We start from the raw sequence: 19,497 nt of genomic DNA on the forward strand, positions 1-19,497 counted from the left end.
TGAGCTGATATCTCATTGTAGTTTTGATATGAATCTCTCTGTTTGTTAGTGATATCGAGCATTTTTTCATGTGCCTATTGGCCATTTGTGTCTTCATTGTAGAAATGCTTGTTTAGGTCTTCTGCCTATGTTTGGATTGAGTTGTTTGTTTTTTTGTTTTTAAGTTGTATGAGCTGTTTATATATTCTGAAAATTAAGGCTTTTTTGTTAGTCGTATCATTTGCAAATATTTTCTCCCATTCGTAGGTTGTTGTTTCCTTTTGTTTTACTTATGGTTGCCTATGCTGTGAAGAAATTTATGAGTTTAATTACGTCCCTTTTGTTTTTTTTCTCTTATTTCCATTGCCTGGGTAGATTGCCCTAGGAGAACGTTGCTAAGATTTATGTCAGATAATGTTTTGCGTATGTTTTCTTTTAGGAGATTTATCATGTCTTGTCCATCTGCATCTTAAGCCTGTACTCTAGATCTGTGCTTCAGTTTTGAATTTTGAGCTTCTTAGAGAACACCTACTCTTAGCTCATATGTCAGATTCAACATGTCTAAAGCTGATTTCATAATCATTTTTCTTGCAGCGTATCCATTTATTCAGTGGCATAATCATTCTTCTAGTCTTGAATACCCAAAGGCTTGGAATGGTCTTTGATTTATATTTCTCTCACCACCCTCCACATATTCTTGGCTTCTGGAACTGTATGTTTTTGGTTTCAAATGTCTATTCTGATTGCTGATACTCTGATGAAGAGCGTTCATCCCTGATACAAGAATTTTTCCTTCTGCTGAATTCTTGAATATTCTCTCCCCTCCTTTCAGTCAACCTTCAGTTTTGACCCTCCAACATCTAGAGTCAAGTCAAAGACTTACCACAACCAGATCTCAGCCAGGTAGTCTCGACCCTTAATCACTTTGGCCTTACCTTATTTGTTCCAATCATTATGTGACTTAGCCTCCTAGGGTAACCTGTGCCTTATTAAAAACCAGGAGTCACCAGTCTTTTCCTATCCAGTCCTCAGTTAAAACAGCTTAGAATTGCCCTGAGAACTAGTTGGAGCCCCATCCCCTTCATTGATTCTTCCCTATTTACTCCAAATATTTCTAGCTCCTCTTTGTATTTCTGCACTGTTCATGATCGGTAGCCTGTAATCTAGTCTTTGAGTACTGACTTGGTACCATTGCCGGTTGGTTTCCAATGTGTCTCCTCACTTAGCTGGTAACTGGAGAAGACTCCCTTGTTCAGCCTCCTTTATACCCTCACCCTGCTTAGCATCGGGCAATAGCAGGCATCCAGGCAGTGCTAACCTACTTTATTCGCAGGGGTGGTGGTTTGGAGTATAGCTAATAACTATTAATTCAGTGTTGCAATTAAAAAAGAAAGCCAAGAAAATCCATAAAACTTTATCTCCATGTTCAGTTTAGCGCTTTACCTCAACAGTTTTCTTAATTCTGTGTTTACATTCACATAGTGTTCAGTGCTTTTACAGTTCCCTGAGGCAAGCAGGTGAGTTGTCATTATGTTTGACTTTCACGTTACATTTCATATTGGATATATTTGTGCAATGACAAAACCTTCTTTTTTAAGTAAACAGCTGGAAGCCCAGAGAGACTAACAGCCTAACCCAGGGTCACCTGGTTAGTGTTTGGCACAGGCCAGGACCGCGGTTCACATCTTCCAGCTGCTCCTCTTCCAGTGCTGGGAAATGTAGCCCCATCAGCCAAACGGCCAAGTCTCATTGCTGCCCCTTTACCTGCCAGTGATGGCAGTGCTACAAAACGTGGCAAAGGAAAGGTCAGAAATAGGAGTGATAAAAGACATGGAAGTGCTGGAAATGGATCCTCAGCCTCTTCCTCCCTATTTGAGCACCTCACAAGTGTCCCACTCTGACACTGCTGTTCATTGATTATAACACAGTCTTTAAAATCAGACTGATCTTTTGTAGGACATGCTTTTATCCTGGTCCCTTTCCTGCTAGTAGTCACCGTCATGGGCAGAAAGTGCCTGACTGTGCTCTGTTTGTCACTTAGGTGGGAGGGGAAGTGGGAGAGTAAGCGGGTTGAACTGAAGCCGAGCTTTTTACAGCTCTGTTGTTCTAGGACCAGAGCAGTTCCACTCCTGCTTTCATCACCTCTCCACCTGTGAGTCCCAGCCACCCACTTCTGCCTGCTTCCCCACATGCCACGTCCTGGGGGAGGACAGTGTGGTTGGCAATGCCCCCTCCACCCTCCGCCTTCCGCCCTGGGAGGTGCAGGAGTCTGCTTCAACTTTTGAGCTGTTTTGGTAGTTGGGCTTTTCCAGCCTTTCTAGGCATCTGCTTTCCAGCTCTGGGAAATTGGAGATGTAACTTAACCATACAAGTTCTATACTAATGTATTCAGTGGCATTAATGTGATGTTGTCTTTAAGGTGTTCTGGGACTGGATAGGAGGTTTTTAACACAGGATGCTTCACATCCAATTCTAAAGGCCTACAGGATGCAGGTGTAATTCAAGTTCTTACATGGCTGTAAGGCAGACATGGACATTATTTTATAATATGACCATATGTTCATAGATTACGGTTAGTCCGCCGGCTCTGTATCTAATAAAAGTTTAAATTCCAAACGCTTGAAGAAAATTTGCGGACCATGTCTTTTTGCCTGTAACTAGTTGCAAAAACTGAAATCAAGACTCTACCACAAGCCAGTGTTTCCCAGTAGAGAAACCCTCTAATTTTACAACCTCTAAGTAATGCGGTGGTTCTTTGGGTGAGATGAGGGATGCCAGAGTATTTTGTTGGGACACTAGAGTGGCATGACAAGTATTCTGGGACTGGTTACAGTTGAATCTCTGCTTCCTATATCCTGGACTGATTACAGAGTCAATGTTAGTGCGTTAACCAGCTTCTGAATGCAAGGGTAGCTAGGAAGACAACAGAGAAAATAGAAGGATATAAAGTAATGGAGAGACTTCAGAGCAGTACAAATGTTGACTTTGACACCACCAGCTGCTGACGTGAACTTGGCAGGAATTTGTGAGAAATGGTGGGTGTCACTGCAAGCAGGAGAGTCCTGCAGCTTTTGGGGTGAACAGGCAAAGGGGAGAACAGTTATTGTGACCACTCGGGGGCTGATTATTTGTGTCCTGAATGTGAAAATGTCTGGTCTCCTGTTCAATTTTGCAGCCACAACTTCACGTGACTCAGGGCATTATTTCCACCAGAAAACCATAAAAACATAAACAACTTCTGTTTCCCAAAGTGTTTGTTCTCGATCTGAGATGATTGTCCTGTGGTGGGAGGTAAGTGGGCGGTGGGTCCTATTACATCACTCCCTTTCACTAAAAGTCTACCTCGCTGTTTTTCACCCTACTGAAGAGGTGCTGCCATTCTGTTACACCTAGACCTATAAGACGGGCTTGCCTGAATCCTCAGGTGAATAGGGATAGTTATGTGAAATTTTAAATAATTGCTTGGGTCATGTGGTCCTTTGTTCCCTCCATTGGAAATCACTATTCCAGAGCAAATAGTATGAATCTATATAAACTATATTGTTTGTAAGGTGTCTTCAGAAGTTTTGCAGTAGGTTTAAATATTTGCTTGGTGATGGCATCTTGATTGTTTGAAGGAGGCAACACTCACTAGGGGCTTTGTTGGCTCCCTTAGAGTTCCCTTACTGGCAGTAGAGTGTTTGTAGGCAGAGTTAGAAATTTAACTGTGCTGAGAAGCCAAATTTGCCCTCAGCTGGGAATTGGCAGAAGAGTCAGTTATGGAAGGAAGGCTTTAGGATTATCTGGTAGCAGAGTTGTGGGATCCAAGCCCTGGGCAACCTCAGCTTTTGTAGAGTATGTTCTGTAACAATAGGCTATTGGATAATTTTAACACTTGTTATGGGATGTAGAGTTGGGGAAAGACTTAAAAGTGAAAGAACCTTAAAAAAGAATCTCCAAATATTTTAAAGAAAACAGTACTCAGAATGAGAGCTTTCCTGGAAAAGACTAGTTCTTCACTTCACAGGGGAAGCAGGGAGAAGGTGTAACTGCACTTACGGTAACTTAAAAGGTAAACCTTACCCTCCCACTTAGCTGTTTCCTGGTGTAAGTTCATATTCCACATCTGTAGTTTTAGACATGATGTGTCATTTTCTGGTACTCCATTCTGCTTCTGAGTGAGAGACTGATGCAAAGTCACATAGCAATTGAAAAATTGCACAAAAGTCTTTATTGTTAAAAATGTAGATATGTGGCAGAGTGCTGCATTTGCAAATGACTTTCAGTACAGAGAACACTTAAAAGAATGCGGTGTTATTTCTTTTTTTATTCCTTTAAGCCTTTGAATAGAAGGTTTTCTTTGCAGAGTTTCTGGAGTACATCAGAACAAGCAGGAACTAAAAATAGCTTTAAGAAAGCACCAGTATAGATGTTGTTTATAGTATGGTATCTGTCTTAAAGTTAACTCTTTAAAGCAGGAAGTTGTAACTCTCAATTTCTTAAGCAAATAAATACATTCTTGACTGTTAATGACATACTTTGTGGGGTGAAGCCGCTTTTGCTTCCATTCTGAGCATTGAAAGGCCTTCAAGGATTATTCTACCAGTCCTCAATATTTTATTTTCCTTCTGTTGTGAACTTGTTATTAAACTTGAAGCAGATATAAATATCATTAACTTGCTACATATGTAGATATTTAGTGTTACATAGTCAGAAAGTTTGTGTACATCACACGTATCTACATAATTCCCCAGGTTCCAACTGTGTTCCTGATAAAAGAATGGTGGGAAATGGCATTATGGGGATATGTCTTACAGTACACAGTGTTTCCCCTGTTCCCTCTACCAGATCTGGATGTTCTTTCATCTTTCGGCTTCTAGAATTTCTACCTCTTTTTCTTAAGACAGGTGTAACTCATCCCCCTGCTCACACAAATATGCGTACACACACACACACACACACACACACGCACACACAATGTGCCGTAGGGAGTAGCGTGCACCATCCCATTCTCTGACTCCAGCTCTGATCCCACACACTGGAGGCAGTGTCTTGCACGAATTCATTTGTAAGTTCCTTTTTAAAACTCGAGTGGTCGGGAAATAGGACTGATATCCTCACCTAGTAGGCAAGCCCTCAAGGATAACTTCTATGGTTAATGCCAGGGTATCTTAATGTTTGAGTACCTGGGTTTCATGTCTTCCTGTACCACCTGTGTGACCCATGATTCCCACAGTTCTGTCTCCCGTTAGACTTTTTCTCTCAAACTCTGGACTCTTATAATATTCTGCTGATTTGGCATCTTCACTTGGAACTCTGATATCTTAAAACCAACATGTGTAAAAACTGAACTCTTGGTCCTCCTACCCCCCAAACTGGTTCTTTATGCAGCCTCCCCCATTCAGTTAGTGGAAACTTAATCCTTCCAGCTGCTTGGGTCAAAAAACTTGGAGTTATTCTGACTTTCACTGACATACCACATGAATTCTGTCAATAGATCTGGTTTAACACTGCCTTTAAAACATATCCAGAGCCCAGCCACTTCTCACCATGGCTCCTGCTTCCACTGCTGCTTCCATGCCCTGAGCCACTGTCCTCTCCTCCTGCATAGCCCTTCTCAGTAGCTTCCCACCTTTCATCTCTGACCCGTTTGCACTATTCTCACCCCGCAGTCAAGTGAGCCTTGAAAACCTAAGTTAGATTGTGTCGTCCTTCTGCAGTGCCTCCCCATTTCACTCCGGGTAAAAGCCACAGTCCTTACAATCTCCTCCAAGGCCATACAGGATCTGCACTGACCCTTCTCCGCAGCTCCATCCGTGCCCCCATTCTGGAACATGCGAGGTCACGCTGGCCTTGGTGATGGTTATTCCGTCCTCCTGGGACTTCTCACCTCCTAGTCTTAATTCTAACCTCAGTTCACAGTGTGCCCTGCTCTGGTATTTAATACAACATCACCCTCATCCTATACCCTCAACTCTCTTTACTTTGCCCTTTTTACTTTTTTCCATGGTTCCTCTTTCCTAGCATGCCACCTCCTCTGCTGCTCTGTTGTGTGTATTGTCATCTCCACCCCCCACCCCAGCTAGACTCCAACCAAGCTCCGTGAGGACTGGACTTTTGTTTTGTTATTGATCTATTCCAAGTGCCTAGAGTAGTCCTGGGTACATTGTAGGCCGTCAAAAATTATTTGCTGAATAAATTAAAAGGCTATTTTAAAAATGAATCATCCTTTCATTAACAGGTGAGGAAAGGAAGCTGCATGAAGGAAAATAGTGCAGTAAATAATGATATTTGCCTGTTGTACTATGTATGATATATATATATGTGTTTTAGTCTTAATTTGGTATCTCAGTTTCTTAATTTAATAGCTGTATTAAGGTGTAATTTACAGGCCATACAATTCACATATTATAATTGTACAATTCAGCCATTTTAACTATTTCTAGAGTTGTGCAACTGTGTCCTCATAAAGTCCCCTTGTGTCCATCCATATGCAGTTCGCCCTCCCCTCAGTGGCACCCTGATTTTATTTGTTTTTGTTTTTTTGGCAATCACATCTGAAAAGAATAATTTACACAGCAGTACTAATATAGCTTTGCACTTTTAGAAATGACACACTTAAATATGAAATCAGGAGTCATTGCTGAATGTAGGCAGCAGTATCAGACATCGGTGAGAAGAATGGACTTGAGTGTCAGACTGGCTGCGATATTACCCAGCTCCACCATTTACCAAGTTACCCAAATTATTTTCTGTCTCAAGCTCTATGTCTGTTATATGGGTGTAATAATAGCAGCTTACAGAGTTGTGAGGATTAAGCAAACAGGGAAACAAAATTTAGTATAGTGGCCAGCTTATGTTATTACCTAAGAAATAGCCTTGCAGGTAGAGAGCAAAATTCAAATCAGTTTCTAAAGTATGTGTAAAATATGATCCAGTTCCTGCCTGGTTTGTAAACACGTATGCCTACTGCAGAATGTAAAAGCAGGCTAATTTCCAACAGAAAAGATCATTTCTCAGCATTTCTTTCAAAGGTAGTTGCAAAATAATTTTTACTAAATTTTCTGTGCCCATCTCTGACAGAGCTTTGACACCAGGGAGGTAATTATCTACATTTTTGTTAAAATGATGCTGACCATCAGGAAGTGTTCCGAATTATATTTTAGCCTTTATGTTGGGAAATATTGTGAAACTTCTTCTAAATTAATGGAGGAGGGGCATTCATTGTAGCTCTTGTAGCCTGATAAGGCTTCTCTAAATTATCTTTTTTTAAATTTTAATTAAAGTAATTAATTAATTTTTTGCAGGGGGTGGTAATTAGGTTTTTATTTATTTTATTTTTATAAGAAGTTCTGGGGATTGAACCCAGGCCCTTGTGCATGCTAAGAATATGATCTTTCACTTGAGCTATACTCCCCTAAATTATCTTTAATAAGGTCTTTTTCTCTGTTTTGTTATTTTCTTTTATGTACAGATGCACAAAGCAGGGTCATCAGAAGCCTCTCAATTCCAAAGATGATTATAGTGAAAAACATTGCACAGTGACAGTGAATCCTTGGAATATGAAGAAAGATTGTAAAGTCCTGAATGAATTAAGAAGGAATTGTTACATTAACTTACATGTAACCATGGCTCTCTTACCTTTATTTTTCACTTTATAATGAAGATATTCCTCACCCGTCAAGGTTGCTTTGTTAGATATAGGGAATATCTAAAGCCTTTTCTGGAAGTTTTTTAAATAAATAAGAGCAGGTAATTTATCAGAAGTGTGAATGGTGTAATCTGCTCTGTCTAGTATGATAGCCACCAGCCACATGTGGCTATTGTGAATTGAGATGTTCTATAAGTGGAAAATACATAATAGATTTTCAAGACTTCGTACAACAATAATAATGTAAAATATTTATTAAAAGTTTTCAAAGTGTTAATCACACTTTTGAAATGATAGTATATTGGATATTTTGGGATAAATATAATTATTCCTGGAATTAAGTACACTTGTGCCTTTTTATTGTCTAAATGGGATTACTGGAAAATTGTGACTTGCACTATGATTCTATTGACAGTGCTGGCTTCTAACTTATTGCAAATAATATGAAAAAAACTTTGATTAAGTATTTTATAATTGAGTAGTTGATTTCCATCATATTATTTTCAGGTGTACAACACAGAGGCTCAACATCTTTATATATTATATTCCATTTAATGTCACCATAAAATAATGGCTATATTTCCCTGTGCTGTATGATACAGCCCTATAACCTATCCATTTTATACATAGTACTTTTTACCTCTCAATCCCTTACCCCCTTCCTGCCTCCCTCTCCTCCTTCTCCCCATTGGTAACCACCAGTCTGTTCTGTGTACCTGTGAGTCTATTTCTGTTTTATTATAGTAATTAATTTGTTTTATTTTTTAGATATACATATAAGTTAATAAATAGAATATTTGTTTTTCTTTCTCTGACATATTTCACTTAGCATAATACCCTGTAGGTCCATCCATGTTATTGCAAAAGACATTATTTAATTTTTTAATGGCTGAGCAGTATTCCATTGTGTGTGTGTGTGTTCATGTGTATATATGTGTGTGTATATGCGTGTATATATGTAAATATACATATATATATAATATACCACAACTTCTTTATCCAATCATCTGCCAGTGAACATTTGGGTTGTTTCAGTGTGTTGGCTATTGTAAATAGTGCTGCTGTGAACACTGGGGTGCATGTGTCTTTTTGAATTATATTTTTCTCCAGACATATACCCATGAATGGGATTGCTGGATCACACGGAAGTATATTTTCAGTTTTTTAAGGAAACTCTATACTGTCCTCCATGGTGGCTGCAACATTTACATTCCCACCAACCGAGTAGGAGGGTTCCTTTTTCTCTTAAAAGGTCAAAAATTCTCTACATTTATATACTTTCCTTACAGTTTAGGACACAATTTGGCAAAAGCCAGATAGAATTTAATAGGAGTAAATACAGTATTTTTTCAAATGTCCATGCATTATGGATAGATATGTTATTGATGAGTTGGTTCCCTATTTTTGTAGATGCAGAAGTTTTTATAGCTTCACAGACATTTCAGTCTTGCAGAAAGAAAAATGTCTTTGCATTTTGCTGAACTTGTCCGGGTGGCTTTATGGAATTTGGTCCAGGCCTGCAGAGGTGAATACACATCCAAACCTGAACCATTTGAATGTCTGCAAGATTTTAAGAGTCTAGAATGTCAGATCTGGACTATAACTCTGGTGAATGACATCAGTGAGTGGACTCAAGAAAACTCCATTTGAGTGCAAAGCCTTTCATAAGCCAAAAAAGGCTTTGAAATTGTGGCAAAGCCAGAGACTTTTGTGCACCACATATGGCCACAAACCCATGGGGACAACCACAGGCCTTCTGGAGTGCCAAGGGAATTCCATGTGAGGAGTCCAGCACTCAAAGGAATCCAACAAGTCCCTGCCAGCCAGAGCACCTTCATTGCTACTGTGGTATTTTGAGCAAATGTCTTTTCTTCAGGTTCAAATTGGTTTGTTGTTTTTTTTTTAATAAAAGAAAATCAAACAACTTCTTGTTCCCTTGGTGAAAGTAAAAGCCTAACATTTTCTGATTTCTTTTGACAGAGAAAACTTGAGCCTATGAATCTAAACTCATCTGTGATGGTCTGCAGCTGGGAGCAAGCAGATCAGTGTCAGTCCCTTTGCAGCCGTTGGCTGGGAGCCTGCATGTTCCCTGGACTGATATATGAAACATGTCACCCTAGCCGTGCCTTCGCTCTGGACTGGGAGGCGAGTCAGTCAGAATCTGCATTATGGAATGTATTTTTCAGATCCAAAGCTACGAGATCTTTTTTAATAGCCAGAGAATGTAGTCATAAATATATCTATTAATGTATTTATGCAAGAACAATTTTAAAGTTTTTTTATTATAAAAATTTCCCCCAAAATTGAAAATGAAAGAACATTGGAATTAAAATCCAATGGAATTAAAAACAGTGGAATTAAAAATCATCTGTACCTTAGTTATACATAAAGAATCTTAAAATCCTTCTAAACATTTTTTTGTTCAAATGTAGATATTTTTCCCTTCCAAAAATGAAAATTATTATTTCACATTTTTTTCTTTTTCCTTTTATTATATATTCCATATTAATAAATATAATTCTTTTAAATCCCTTTTAATGGCTGTTTAACATTATATTGAACAGATATGTAAATAGTCCTAGGTTTAAGAAATTTAAAAAATTGTCATTACAGTGCCCCTGCAAAGAATTTTTTCGTGTTTCTATTCTTAGTTACTAATTTGGACTAAAAGTTAACAAGTTTACTTTTCTTCATCTAAAACATTGGTTATTTTATGAATGAATTGTAAGGATTTTAAATAACTTTTCAGTAATTTCAACAAAGAAATTAACTTTAATGCAAAAATGTATGATGGTTTGCAAATCTATTTTCATTATATCTTCACTTTTACCAGTGTCATATCTGTGTGTGTTTGCACAAGTGCTTTAACTACCAGCAATGTAAGAAAAATCTGTGTACTAAAAATGTGAAAATAGTTTCCTGGTTTGTGTTTTCATTCTCCCAATATAGGTTTTGGATGACAAGCTTGTATTTGCAAATGTACACACCCTGTGGGAGGTGATCTGTACATACGCTGAGATACTGTACATAAAATTGCCTCTGAATCCCAATCATCTGAAAACCGTGTCCTCAGCCTTTGATACCTTCAGCTGTTTTATGAAAGTCCTCCAAGTGGATGAAAGTGTCAACAACCGGAACAAGAGTTTTTCATTGCCCTATTTGAGAAGAGCTGCGTGAACGACTTTTATATTCAGGATAGAGATACATTCATCAATCCAACCACCAGGAGCCGCACTGTAAGTCTAAACCGAGTTTAGCTGCTGTCTTGGGGGTGATTTAGAACCTGCTGTTGAATTATAAGTGATTTGGTTTTGTTGGTTTGGTTTGGTTTTTAAAAGCTGCCCATAAAAATGAAAAAAGAGAAAGAAAAGAAATATGCCTACAGATTCCTGTTAGGATAGTAAACAGTGGCTGGTTATTTACCCTGTATAAACCACACGCTTTCTTAGAATCTATTTAGGTTTACTTCATCCTTTCTCAGATCAAGTATCAAGTAAGGGACAGTTTTAAAAAAAAATTCAGGATTAACTGGATTGTGAGCTCCGGGATCTGCAAGGCAGCTTTCCCTTCCCATGGTGTAAGTCAAATGGCAGAAATGAAATAAAGCACTTCATGTATCCTCCGGTGTTAACAGGAAAAGGTGAGTCTTCTTGACCTTGTTACTTCCTGGGTAAAATGAAGATAATATGTCAGGAGTCGACAAGCCCATTTAGGGCAGGAACCATGTTGTCTTGTTCACTGCTGAATCCCAGGCACCAGGAAGGCTGAGTTTAACAAGTGGGTGAATGAATGAACTGTATTTCCCCCAGAGTTACCATGTGGGGCAGTGTGGATTAGCATCTAAGAACATAGACACGAGAGGTGAGGGTACAGCTCAAGTGATGGGGCGCATGCTTAGCACGCATAAAGTCCTGGGTTCAGCCCCCAACACCTCCTCTAAAATAGACAAATAACCCTAATTACCTCCCCACCCCCCCACCAGAATTACCTTATTATCTCCCTGCCACCAAAAAAAAAAAAAAAAAAAAGGTAGAAGTGGCCAAGAGCATAGACTCAGGCTGGAACACTTGTGCTGGTTTCTCGCTGTCTACCTTGTAAAAGTCATTTAGCCTCTGTGTTTATCAAGTTCCTCATCAATAAAATGGGGATAATAATAGTACCCACCTCGTAGAGATGCTATGGGGATTAATGAATCTGCTTGAATTTTAGAACAGCCCTGGCTAATATTAAGTACTATGCATTTGCCAGCTCTTTTCATAATTACTGACAGATGTTATTATCAACCAAAGAAGTATTAGTTCTTTGTAAGGGAAATGCATGTTAGACCATTTCATTTATCATTTTCTGTAATTCAGGCTTTTTCCCTCTGAAATACCATTTTCTGTCTGTGCACTAGTAAATCACAGGGCTTTCCAAATTTCATCTGTCTGAGTTCTTGTCATGATGACAATACTGCAGAGTTTTGACATTTTTTAGGGACTCCATCTGAGATGACAGCAACCCCTCAAATTCAGAAGCACTTCTCTAACTGACAACATCTCGCATGAAATGAAGTTTGTAAAATGTAAGAGCTTCAGACGCTAAATGATGCCATAAATGCAAAGATGTTATATCTAAGCTCTTTAAATAAATCCTGTCATTGAAATAAAGGAAATACTATATTATAGCGCTCTATGACTTTGTTACCTTGCTATCCGTTTATCTGACTCTCTAAGACAAAAGAAAGCAAAGACTGAGATTGATCATTACTACTGTGTGGTACACGTATTTGTGGATGAAGACCATACTGAAATACACTGTCTAAGATACTAAAATGGACACTAAACAGCTGCTTGATGCACATGCATGAACAGAACAGGGAGCTGGTTGCAGGGAGCAGACACTGAGCTTCCTGGATCAGAGACTCAGCATAGCAGTCCAGCCCAGCAGTCCACATGTTTTATATTTATATCCGAGCAAAATTAGCAGTGAGAGTCTGAAATGAACTTTGGGGACACTTGCAAACAGCTGTCATGATTACTAATGTGGGACACCAGGATTCTACAGTGTTTAGTTGGCATCTGCACACAACCATTTCTTTTCCACTAAAGCCTGTTGTAATTGCTGGTTCCACATCCAGGCTGAGGAATCATCTCATGTGTTGTTTGGGAGGGAGGTAAGTGGAGTCAGGACCCATGCTAAGGCTGGGTGGGTAATAATCTGGTTCTAGTACAGGAGAAAGGAAAGTAGGTCAGGTGGGAAGGAGAATGACTGGATTTAAATTTTGTTTCTTGAGTAAGCTAAATATATAACATCATGTCAAGTTTCTTTATTGTTTATATTCCATGTGCTGTCACCGAATAACTACTGAATTGTGGGGACAAAATAGCCTGGGTTTTAGAATTGACCCTGCCCCTAAACAGCCAGAGTCCAGGTTCCTCTGGGTGTCCAAGGAGGGGGCTGCTGCCTCCACTGAAGCAGTTTGGGCACTTGGGTGGCGTAGTTTTTTTTGCTGTGGAAGACTGGCCCGGTTGTAGGACATTAAGCATCTGCAAGGCCCTCACCAGGTACCCACGGTGGTCCCAGGAGTGTAACATCCAAGTGTTCCTTTCCAGCCACGTTTGCAAATGACCCTCAAGGGGTTAGTATTAATCCTCGGTGAGAATTATGAAAAATTATATGGTACCTCCATCCCTTCTGGCAAAGGAGGGCCCCTTATTTACAAATGACCACAAAGTGTTAGCACCACATTTTATTAGCAGAACATGTGAACACGTGGTGACAGTGACGCTCACCTGTTTGCTTCTGCTTCCCAGTGCAACTTCAGCCTCCATCAGAGGACCTCAGCTGCCCCAGCGAACAGGGCCTTCTGTACAGGGAATGTGCTCCTCCTCGAAGCATAGACAAGAAGCAGCCCTTAGATCTCATCAGGTGAGCTGTTGTGGAGGGCACTCCAGTGGGAAGGGCTCAGGGTTGCCCTCATGGCTTCTGAGTGTGACAGTCCTCCGAGAGTGTTACCAACCAGGAAGCTCACAGGAGCTCTGAGCTTTGTTGCCCCAAGTTTTTACTGGAGACTTTATTACAAAGACATGGTTTATTGGGTCACTACTGACATGGCTACCCCACACAATAACTGTAAGTCAAAGCCCTAACATTTGAGCCCCTACCTCTCCTGATGGTCAGTCACTTGTCACAAAGCTCAAAGCCCCACTCCTCTAATCACATGGTTGGTGTCTCTGGCTGGCCAGTCCCCATCCTGAGTTATCTCATGAACACAAGCCATCCAAGGGTCCACCATGAATAGTAAAGACACTCCTATCTTGGGAAATTTCAAGGCTTTAGGGGTTGCCGTCCAGGAACTGGGAACAAAGACCTACCAAATTCTTCATTAAACAGGAGTAAATGTTAGGTTTCACTTAAATTATAAAATAAGAGAAGTATTCTCACTGCTTAGCTCTATCTGCTGTTCGACACCATTTCACTACACCACGTGACTGTAATGTCGCGCTCAGCATGTGTATTCTCAGAGCATCAGCGCCGGCTGCTCCCCGGGAGCTTATGCTGTTTGTGCAAGGCTTCTGGGAGGAGGGAGGCCAAGGACAACTGAGCAAACAAAAATAATCGGGCTAATAAGGAAACAATTTCAGATTGAAATGAAGGAAATAATACAGTGTTGAGATGGGAGACTTGGGGGAAATGGAGTCAAGAAAGCTATCTTTGAGAAGGTTACATGTGAGCTGAGATGGTGATAAGGAGGCTGGTCTTTGAGGATCTGGGATAAGTCACCCCAGGAATAGAGGCAGCTTGTCCATTGCCCCGAGGCACAAATGTGCTCAGCAGGTTTGAGGAGATACTGGAGCCAACGCTGGTGAGAGTGATGAGACGCGAGGTTTAGAAGGGCATCAGGAGCACGGAAAGTAGTGTAGACTCTAAGTGCAGTGAGAAGCAGTCATGATAGTTTAAGCACTAAGGTAATTTTCTCTCACAATTTGCAAAGATAATGTGGAGAATGAATTGCAGGGACCCAGGAAGCAGGGAGGCCTGGTCGGAGGCTCTTGGAGTGGGCCAGATGAGAGATGGTGGGAGCCAGGGAGAATGCGTTTGGGGAGTGGAGCTGACAGGATGCAGTTATGGGCTGGCTGTGGATGGTGAGGAGAAGAGAAGGGTCAAGGTAGCCCCAGGTCGGCCTGGAGCCAGGTGCCTGATCTTCCTAATCTCAGTGCCCCATTCAGATGCCCACCTACTTGGGCAAACCTCTTAACCTTCCAAGTGAGGGTTTTAAATCACTGAAGTCTTTTTGTTTGTTTCACATTTTATGGAAAGATACAAACACGTACAGAAGTAGAGAGAACAGCACAGCCAGCCTGTCTGTATCAGTCACCCATCTCCAGAATTATCAACTCAGAGTCACTGTTGTTGCAACTTTCATCTCCACCTCTTCCCCTCCCCCACTTCGGGATCATTTTGAAGGCAATCCTACGTAGCTTAACCTTTCATTAGTGAAATGACAAGGTCTCTTTCAAATACAATTGGAATATTCATTTTTTTTAGGGTTACAAAATAATTCCCTGATTGTCACAAAAATACACTTTTAAGCAGTTTTGGGGTTGAAATCAGGATCCAGACTAAGTTCACACATTGCAGCTAGCATATCTCTCAAGTGGGTTCTAATCTATAATTTTCCTGTTTCTCATTTTCCTTGAAATTGCTGAGGGATTTCTCTATTTCCTGTTTGGTTGATTTCATTCTCCCCTGTGGTTAGACTTATTTCTCCATCCTATGTATTGGCTTTAGCTAAGTGATTTTATCCTCCCCTAAAAGCTTGATCTGAACGAGGTTCAAATTTGTGCAAGAATATTTGTTATATGAAGTTTTGTACTCCTGTCATAAGGTACATAATGTCCAGTTGACTCTCTTTTTTGTGATGACAGCAGCCAATAATGATTGTCACCCGGGATCATTATTACATAAGGGATTTTATTTCATGTGGTCATACTCTAATTTCCTCCCACAATTATCAGCAGGATCACAGTCATGAAGAGGCACTTTCTCATTAACCCGGATTATCCTGTAGAACAGTTTTAAAACAGGAAGTTTTTATATTTGTAAATATTTAAAGTTGATACATTTTTCTATTGTTTCTAATGTTTTTTTCTAATAGAGGTACTGAAGATTGAATCTAGGACCTTATGCTTGCTGAGCACACACTCTGCCACTGAGTGTACCCCATCCCCCTTGAGATTCATATTTATATGATATATTCCTTCTGTTATTTTTGTTTTATGTTATACAAAATTTGATGGCAGGGCAATGGGTTTGATGGCTATTTAATCATTCTTTATGGGATTTTGGGGTTGGTGTGTGTGTTTGTGTTTGTAAAGAAAACAATTTTCCCACTATTTTAAGTATGTTTTGTGAAGGAAATTATGTTGATCTGTTCCCTTCTCCTGGTCCATGTATTCCCTTGTTGCTTCCCACTAGTGGCCCCTTGAGCTCTGTGACAAGACTAGCATGTCTTTAATCCAGGTTGAAGGAGATCTGAAGAGATTTATTCAAGGAGATGAAATTTGTAGACAGTGAATTGGAAAGTATTGAGAAAGTTATTCATTAGGAGAAGGTATGGGGTTGAATTGTTAAGCGCAGAAAAATCTAAGCTATGAACCACCAAGACAATTATTAACTCCAGGAAAAACAAAGTAGGGAATAAAAAAGTAAGCCTAGCAGACAACTTGCTACAGCTGTGAACAGTCTGTAGAGAGTCCTAATAATGTAAAGCAGGGATACTGAGCTGATCAAAATTATAATGTATTTGTATCAAAAGGTTGGAAGAATGAAGGTTTGGGTGTGTAGAGGAGATGTGGTTTGAAAGAGAGCTTAATATTCATTTTCCAAAATAGAAAGTTAAATAGGTGATACATAAAGCTGAAAAAGTCAGTAGGCTGTGTTACAAGGATATTAGTCAGAAATAGGGAGCTTTTATTCCAAGAGTCAGCAGTAGGAGCTGAACATTGTTGCTTCTGACCAGGAAATGGGGTGGTTGTTGGGAACTGCTCCTTTTTACAATCGGTGTTCGAGAACTGTTTGACTCTTTAATGAATGTATGGTATAAGTTTGATAAAAAGAAATCAAAGCTGAATTTTGAAAAATTGATGTTAAGAATTGGGGTGTTTTTGACAGAGAGAGATAACAATCAGACAAAACTACATTTGAAGGGATCCTCATTATTTCTAGCCTTTCAGCAAGGACTAGGGGGCAGACATCTGTTTAAGGTTCAAAAATTCTTTCTGACATTCTTGCCGACATGTAACCTTTGGAAGTAATGAACTCTCCGTCATTGTAAATATGCAGGCAGAGGCTGCCTGACCAGCTCTCTAACTGTAGCAGGGTGTGTTTACCATTGGCCAGTTGGAGCAAGCAACTTCTAACATTCTTTCAGTTTTGAATGTGGCATTTTCAGGATGGATAGTTGATAAGAATGTATTACAAAAAGCTTAACAAGAAAGAGTCCAAGATATCTCAAACCCATTGCCAGGGTTTTCTCTGCCAGACACCATCCTGAGCCTGCCATCTGTGAGCCAGGCCACAAAGACCAGTCACATGAGAATGAACACACTTTGTCCCTCCTATCTGATTTGGCATCGGGCTCAGCCATTTTCCCCATGGAATGGTCCACGCCCAGGTCTCTGACGATGGAGCTGGTCTCACAGCAGCCCTGTGAGCGCTGGTCCAGCCCTAGGGGTTCCTGCGTGAAGTTTCTCAGGACTCCAGGCTGTTCTCAGAGCTGAGTCCCCCCTAGACTAGGCCCTCGGAGCTCATCTCAGCTCCAGACTGAGCCGGAAGCTTCCGAGAGAACTCAGAGCTGAGGAAAGTCACAGGTTTTACCCAGCACTGCCGCGTCAGCAGTGCTCCAGCTGAGGGAAGTATCAGCAGCAGCAAACACACCTGAGCCGCCGCCTCATTGTTCCGCCTCATCCCTAAGCCCTCTGTGTCTGCCTGTCTGTGTCTGTCTCCCTTTCAGGACCAGCCTGGCACCGCTTCGTGCCCTGACTCCTTTCTTCTAATCTTGCCTCCCTGGCCTGTTCCGTCTACTCCAGATTAACTGAGTAACATTGAAGGGTTTTTGAAACCTAGGAACAGCCGACGTGCTAGATAAAAAGAATACAGGGCAGTTCCTTACTCAGCCACATCCCTCCTGCCCTCTCCCATTCCTACATGAGTTTTATAAATATTTTGTCAGAGAGACATTGCACTCCCAGTTGTTATCATTATCAGCCATTTCCTTATTATCTGTGGTTTACGATGCATTTGCTCCTGGGAAGTTCCCGAGATAAGGCAGACTCAGATGACTGAGCCAGTAGTTGAAGTCCACTTGTGTCAAGCCTGTTAAGAATGATCTTTGGTGGGATTTGTTGAATGTGCCAGACTGTCCAGTGAGTGGTGATGATCCCCTGCATCTGCTCCGGAGTCGGCCTCGTCCCCTCCTTTGCTCTGTTCTCATTTATCTCTCTTCAGCAGGTGAACCAGTGATCTGTATTTCTATGATACGTAAAATACTTCTTATTTCACGGTAGAATTTGGGGGCTGCTGTGAAAGCGCATATGTTTTAAGTGTGAATTGAGTCAGAGGTTTAAACTTAAAGCCCCCTTGATTTAGAATCAGAAATTAGTATGATGGAAGGAGGGTATAACTCAGTGGTAGAGTGAATGCCTTGCATGCATGAGGTACTGGGTTCAATCCCCAATGCCTCCATTTAAAAAACAAATAAATAAACCTATTTATGCCCCACCAAAAAACAAAGAAAAAAGAAATTAACATGAGGATGAAGCTACAGAGTGAATATGTGTGTCTTCTGAAACTACCTTCTGTCTTTCTACAGGAAATTCTACGGAGAGAAGGTCGGAATCTACTTTGCTTGGGCTGGGCTATTACATTCAGATGCTCCTTCTGGCAGCAGTCGTGGGGGTGACTTGCTTTCTGTATGTATATTTTAATCAAAATAACTGTACTTAGAGGTAACTTCTCTTTATTCCTTGTTACCGTGCTTACTTAACTTAGAATGACATTCTCCAGGAGCATCCACGTTGCTGCAAATGGCCCTATATTGTCAGTTTTTATAGCCGAGTGGTTTTCCATTGTATAAATATACCACTTCTTTAGCCAGTCATCCGTTGATGGACATTTAGGCTATCTCCATGTCTTGGCTATTGTAAATAGTGCTGCTATGTATATTGGGGTTGCAGCTGTCATCCTGAAGTAGGGTTCCTTCAGGATATATGCACAGGAGTGGGATTCCTGTGTAATATGGCAATTCTATTCCTAGTCTTTTGAGGAAACTCAATACTGTTTCCACAGTGGCTGCACCAAACTGCATTCCCACCAGAAGTGTCGGAGGTTTCCCTTTGTCCACAGCCTCTCTAGCATATGTCATTTGTGGATTTTTGAATGATGGCCATTCTGACTGGTTTGAGGTGATACCTCATTGTACTTTTGATTTGCATTTCTCTGATAATTAGTGATATTGAGCATTTTTTCATGTGCCCATTGATCATTTGTATATCTTCCTTGGAGAATTGCTTGTTTTGGTCTTCTGCCTATGTTTGGATTGGGTTATTTGGTTGTTTCTTAGTAAGTCATATGAGCTGCTTATATATTCTGGAGATCAAGCCTTTGTTAGTTTCATTTGCAAAAATGTTCTCCCATTCTGTAAGTTGTATTTTGTTTTACTTAAGGTGTCCTTTGCTGTGCAGAAGCTTGTAAGTTTCATTAGGTCCCATTTGTTTATTCTTGCTTTTATTTCTATTGCTTGGGTAGACTGCCCTAGGGGAAGATTTCTGAGATGTATGTCAGATATTTTGCCTGTATTTTCTCCTAGGAGGTTTATTGTATCTTGTCTTATGTTTATCTTGCTG

At 40.4% G+C, this 19,497-nt stretch overlaps 1 long non-coding RNA gene across 2 annotated transcripts; it reads left to right on the plus strand.

Annotated features, from left to right (window-relative positions):
- The first annotated feature begins 10,428 nt into the window (after nt 1-10,428).
- LOC135320883 (uncharacterized) lies at nt 10,429-18,530 on the plus strand. 2 transcript variants are annotated; one of them, XR_010380227.1, is made up of 3 exons: nt 10,429-10,845; nt 13,405-13,519; nt 18,465-18,530. It is a non-coding gene; the product is annotated as an uncharacterized LOC135320883 (long non-coding RNA). The 2 variants fall into 2 exon arrangements; XR_010380228.1 differs by lacking the exon at nt 10,429-10,845 and adding an exon at nt 11,859-12,173.
- Nucleotides 18,531-19,497: the final 967 nt, after the last annotated feature.

Source organism: Camelus dromedarius, unplaced genomic scaffold, assembly GCF_036321535.1.
Source record: "Camelus dromedarius isolate mCamDro1 unplaced genomic scaffold, mCamDro1.pat HAP1_SCAFFOLD_31, whole genome shotgun sequence".
In the NCBI taxonomy this organism is placed as follows: Eukaryota; Metazoa; Chordata; class Mammalia; order Artiodactyla; family Camelidae; genus Camelus; species Camelus dromedarius.